This window comes from Strongylocentrotus purpuratus, unplaced genomic scaffold, assembly GCF_000002235.5.
Source record: "Strongylocentrotus purpuratus isolate Spur 01 unplaced genomic scaffold, Spur_5.0 spur5_scaffold_8, whole genome shotgun sequence".
In the NCBI taxonomy this organism is placed as follows: Eukaryota; Metazoa; Echinodermata; class Echinoidea; order Camarodonta; family Strongylocentrotidae; genus Strongylocentrotus; species Strongylocentrotus purpuratus.
In genome coordinates this window covers 25,061,923-25,068,029 of record NW_022145614.1, presented here as the reverse complement: position 1 = coordinate 25,068,029, position 6,107 = coordinate 25,061,923, and positions in this window count along the sequence as shown.

Here is a 6,107-nt window from a genome sequence, read left to right as displayed (position 1 = left end):
CTGGACGCCTTTTCTACAAAGGATACCAACAAAATCTGATGACCATTTTTTTTCTGACCACATCTCAATTTATTTGTACCTGTAGTTAGACCCCACTCCCTAGTCCTTTAGAAAATCCTGGAGCCACCCCTGCTCAATGCTCATACAGTGAGTGGACCACTATGCTAGGGGGACTTACTACAATAGGAGAGCAATTTGCACACTAACACAGTTTAAAAAACCCAAAAAAGGCTTGAAAATGCCACATGATCAAACTGAATTAATAATACTCGGTTTTTATATAGCGCTTATTAGAATCACTAAGCGCTTCCAAACTTTGAGATTATTACCCCGGCTTTAGCTGTGCTGCCATTGCGGCGCTCTAGCATTTCAAAGAATTAATTCCTGCCAGGTACCCATTTACATCACCTGGGTTGAGTGTGGCAAATGTACATGTAAATCAATGTCTTGCCAAAGGACATAAGTGCTGTGGCGGGTCTCGATCCGCGTACCTTGTGATCGACAGTCCGGCAACTTAAATTGAATTGAAGGTATTAATAAAAAATATTAACAATAATAGTAAAAATAAAAACAATAACAATAATTATAATAATAACAATAATGATAGTAATATTCATTTAATTAATAATAATATTTATTATAATAATAATAAATGAATAACCAAATAAATAGATACATAAATAGACACATGAATTAATATGTAAATAAATAGAAAAATAAATTTTCCTACTCCTTAAACTTTGTCTTATACTAATTTATACTAGTCTTTTTTTCTCCTATCCCCATGCTATTTTTCCTTTACTATTTTGTAGAGATAACATTGTTCAAATTCTGTTTTATTTTCCTTATATATTTCTATGCATTTCTTTATTTTCTCGTAACTTCCACTTTTTCAACCATTTTGTTTTCTTCTTATTCACTTTTTCTCAATGTGTATATTCTTCTCATCTTCTTTTTTCTTGTGTATTCCTGCTTTCCTAATATTCTATCAACTTCTACTAATTAATATTACTAATAATCTTTCCTTCTAATAATATATTTTTGTCTTTACTACTGACATCTGTTCTTTGCCTTTTTTTTTAATTCACTTATTTTTTTCCTCCAAAGATCTACTCTATATCTAGATCTAGTCTATGTATCCTTCTTTCCACTTCCATCAAATTTGATTTTATCCACGTCTTGCATCTTACTTTTCTTAAATTTCTTTTGTATTTTCTTTTGTTCTCTTCCTCTTCCTCTTAGTCTTAGTCTCATGATCATCTTTCTATCTTTTAAGTTTAAATGGGTTATCCTGCTTCTACGTTTACCCTATCATTATTTTCCTTTCTTCTCTTACATTTACAATTACCTAGGGCTAGGCCTACTTCTTTCTTTTTCCTGTACTGTAGGGCCTATGTAATTTTTATGAATAGGTCTAGATCTAGGCCTAGACCGAATTTTCTGTCTCTTTCGTATGTTAAGCCTCTTATTTGGGTAGGGTCTGCTCTCTCTTTAGAGACGGAAGCCGACTATACGCATTCCCTTGCTAACACCATGGCCATTTATGGCCATACAGGGTGCTACAAGAATTTTTTTCACCACTTGCCCTGTCGGGCAAGTGGGTTTTCAATTTACTTGCCCAAACAATATTTCCACTTGCCCAAAACTTTAAAGCGAAAAAGGACTCGAGGTTAAAGCATTTATTATCTCGTAATGATAAGTTAGTGTTTTAGATAGCAAATTAATGCACATACATGTACAGTGTAACTGTACTGAATAATAACCTAATATGTCAAAGAAAATGGTCAACAAAGGATGGTTGAAGGTTTAAAAAACGCATTTTATTGATTCTCCATAAATTGAAAACGAGACAAAAACATTCATCTGATTTATATGAGCAGCGAGTTTTAAATAATATGTTCACAATCATTAACAGTCATTATGAATAAATATCAAACATTTGACTTTTTGTACTTACTAGAAAATCCCTGTTGTTTATTCCATTCCGATTCGCACGTGTTCATTTCCCTAGAATAATGACGTCATATTTGGCGTGATTCAACCAATCGGCAATCAGAGAATAGCAAAGGCCTGTCGGTGCGGCCTGCAGAGCTAGAGAGAGAGAGAGCGCGAATAAGCTCGCAGCTGGTACGATCGCGCTAGCTGTCTCTAGCTAGCTCACGGCCGGCCGTGCGTGGAGGCGGAGCGGCATTCATGGCTTGAAGTGTCACTGTTGCATGCGCGCTGAGCTAGCTGAGCTGGCTAGCTGTCTGTGAAGTTTTTTTCGAAATCGGAACGATCGCTTTTTTGCTTCTGGATTTTGACGACGGGTAAGAAGTTGACGGGTGAATGGTAGAGTTCTTGGACACTAGGAAATTACTGTAAAAGTATCACTTGCCCGAATCGGGCAAGTGATAATTTGATTTACTTGCCCGACGGCTCAATTTGGTTGCCCCGGGACGTCGGGCAAGCGGGTTTGTCGCGCCCTGCCATATTTTTATGCCCCGAAAATCTCCCCAAATGTCATTTTACCTCGTGCATGTTGTATTGTAAATTAGGCCTAGACCCTAGGCTATAATAAATCGGTTCCACTTACCAACTTGACTGAAATAATCTGTTGATGGTCCCTTTTTAGGAAATTATGGATCGAAATCCATGTTGAAAATCTTGCAAGATGTATTTTAACTCTCCCTGCCCATGACGTCATCTAAATCTCATCCGTTCTAGTCTACGCCAAAGGCAAAATGATTATGAAGAAAAACTGTGATAACGCCATTACGAACGTGTAGCTCGCGCACAGTTTTTCCTTCATAATCATTTTGCCTTCGGCGTAGACTACCGGTAGAAGAGATGCGTATAGACTTTCTAGATCTAGTTGGCTTCCGTCTCTAAAGAGAGAGCCGACCCTATCCAAATAAGAATTAAGACTAAGAGGCTTAACGAACGAAAGAGACGGAAAATTCGGTCTAGATCTAGGCCTAGATCCTCTAATCTTGTCTTCTTCTTTTTTTTAACTTTTTATAGACTAGTCTAGACTCTAGGCCCTAATTCATAATTGTTTAGATCTAAATACTTTTTCATTTTTTGTTTACTTTTTGTTATTTCTGTTGTTCTCCTGTCATCTTGGTTCTCCTTTTGAGTCCCGTCTTTCTTGACTTTAGTTTAGGTATTTCGGTGTCTTTCAGGCGTAGTGACAGTAGTGTCAGTGGACAACCATCGTTATCAGATTCAGAGTCTGAAGCTCTCAGTTAATTTCAGTCTACTAAATCAGCTACACATGATCATATCTCTGACCGGTTTCACAAGACCCTTTTGAATACATTGGATCTATCACGGGTGGCTGACCGAATACTGCTTACTTGTCCAATTAGAATGAATATGATTGCCACCTGGGGCTCAAAATGCAGAAAATAACTCAGTCAGAAAAACCTAACGGACACATACACATCAAAAATACAAAGATCAAATAAATCTAAAATCTTACAAGTTTTTCTCGCGATCTCCGGCAATCCAATCTATCGCACGATCACACAAAGACACAGACTAGGAACGTAAAAAATGTACGAATTTGTCTGCATTGCCAATTTGACATATATTTTTGTCAACGATCGGGCTTTATGTGCACTGTTTCCCCACTATTCAGACTCTAACACTACGAAGTGAGTTTCCCCCCATAGAGATAGTATTAAGTATATATCTCTATGGTTTCCCCATAACTATTCTTTTTTCAAATAAACGAAAATCATTATATCGAGTGATGGTATATAATCCAAGATTCTTTGATTTAGTTCTCGAATTATCTGGATAACATAATAAGGGGAAAACTGGGGACGATCGAGAAGGAGGAAGACGAGGAGGAGGAGGAGGAGGAGGAGGAGGAGGAGGAGGAGGAGGAGGAGGAGGAGGAGGAGGAGGAGGAGGAGGAGGAGGAGGAGGAGGAGGAGGAGGAGGAGGAGGAGGAGGAGGAGGAGAGGAGGAGGAGGAGGAGGAGGAGAGGAGGAGGAGGAGGAGGAGGAGGAGGAGGAGGAGGAGGAGGAGGAGGAGGAGGTGGAGGGCTCGCCCTGGATCCGCCGCCACTCAAAGTAGTAGTAGTATTAGTAGTAGTAGTAGTAGGCCTAGTAGTAGTATTAGTAGTATAGTAGTAGTAGTAGAAGCAGTAGTAGTAGTAGTAGTAGTAGTAGTAGTAGTAGTAGTAGTAGTATAGTAGTAGTAGTAGTAGTAGTAGTAGTAGTAGTAGTAGTAGTACTAGCAGTAGTAGTAGTAGCAGTAGTAATAGTAATAGTTTAGCAGCAGCAGTAGTAGTAGTAGTAGTAGTAGTAGTAGTAGTAGTAGCAGTTGTTGTTGTTGTTGTTGTTGTTGTTGCTGTAGAAAAGTAGTAGTCGTATAGTACAGTAGTAGCAGAAGTAATAGTTTGTTATATGGTATGAAATTAGTAGTAGTTTTAGTTATTGTTGTTGTTTAAAAAAGTAGTAGTCGTAGTAGTAGCAGTAGCTGTAGTAGTAGTAGTTGAAGAAAAAGAAAAAGAAAGAAAACTAGAAGTAATAATAATAATAGTAGTAAATTTTGTCATGAAATGTTTTATTTCATATAAGCCCCGTGACCTTGGATGATAATTTGTTTGTCTTGTTTTGTTTTCCATGTTTATTTTGATTCATTTTTGTATTGTTTTTGTTTGTTATGATTTTTGCGTTATTTTACATAAGAAAAAATAAAAATAATGTCAATGGATTTACTTTACAAAGATTTCTTTACAGATTGCCTTTGTTCTATTTTAATATTTTATAACTACTATCGGGTAATTTTTGTTTTAATCATAAAAATGGATTAAACCGGTTACAAGTTATTACATTCAGATGCAAACAGAGAAAGAACATATAGAGTGGAGAAAGAGAGGGAGTGAGGGAGAGAGGGAAAAGTGGACAGATATAATATATAGAGATAGAGAGAGAGAGAGAGAGAGAGAGAGAGAAGAGAGAGAGAGAGAAGGGAGATAAAGAAGAGGGGGAGAGAGAGCATTAGAAAGAAAGAGAGACGGGGGGGGGGGGGCGCCGAAAAGCGCATTTAATTTTCCACGTGTCGTACAGAGAAAAATGACGTAGCCCATTCTGTGAATACTGAATAATGACGTAATGATATTCTTTTTTCCCCTCCTATATCAGCACATGACTTGTGTGTAAAGCATATAATGATGCAATATCACTTGTATCGAGGCACGTGATTATTAATTGCAAACTACGTGTACTTAGAGGACCGTCGCTTTAGCATGTTGCACATTGGTTGGTTAGTTTGTTTTACCTGACTGCTAAGAATACATGTGAATGCTATAGTAAGCTTGTAAGTAACCAGGGGACCGACGGCTTTAAGTCCTCTCCGATTGACTTGGTAATGATCAGGAATGTCTTATCAAAGGACAGTATAGCGCATCAAATTGACTTCGAACCTGGGACTATTACGAGACCACTGCCTACCACTAAGCCATCGCGCCTCACTCAGTTTAAAATGACGTCACCTATTCTCTGTATAATCATGACCCCATGATCACGCGAAACATTTTTTTTTTTAATCCTTTATATTTGCAGCCACATGACGTCGCTCATTCTCTGAATAATGACGCAATGATATTCTTATTTCAATCCTATATAGGCAGCCACATGACTTGTGTGTAGACATAAATGATGCAACACCGCTTGTAGCGAGACACGTATGCACGTACGCCGCTATATTAGGGACTTTTAGATTTGCACAACGACATCGTGGATTGCTACGATCGACGTCCTTTTAAAGGTACTATGTCCCTTTTGCAGCCAACCTCAAATGCTGTAGAACTTTGCAGGAATTAGGAATATGTCATGTTTGTCCTATCTGTGAAATTTAAACTTTAGCAGTGTCCTCATATTCAAATTATGCGAGGAAACGCGTTTACTTGCTAGACACTGCCAGACACTATTGAGTGACTGACTGGCCTTTTTTCTTCTTTGGTAATAACATACATGAACAGAGTTGTAAAGGGTACATGAGCATTTGTCTACATCAATAACCCACTTCTTGTGATGGCCAAGATTAAACTGATTGAATCTTTGCGCAGCATAAAACGTATGACCATTCGGTGCAATTGTCTGAAAACCAAG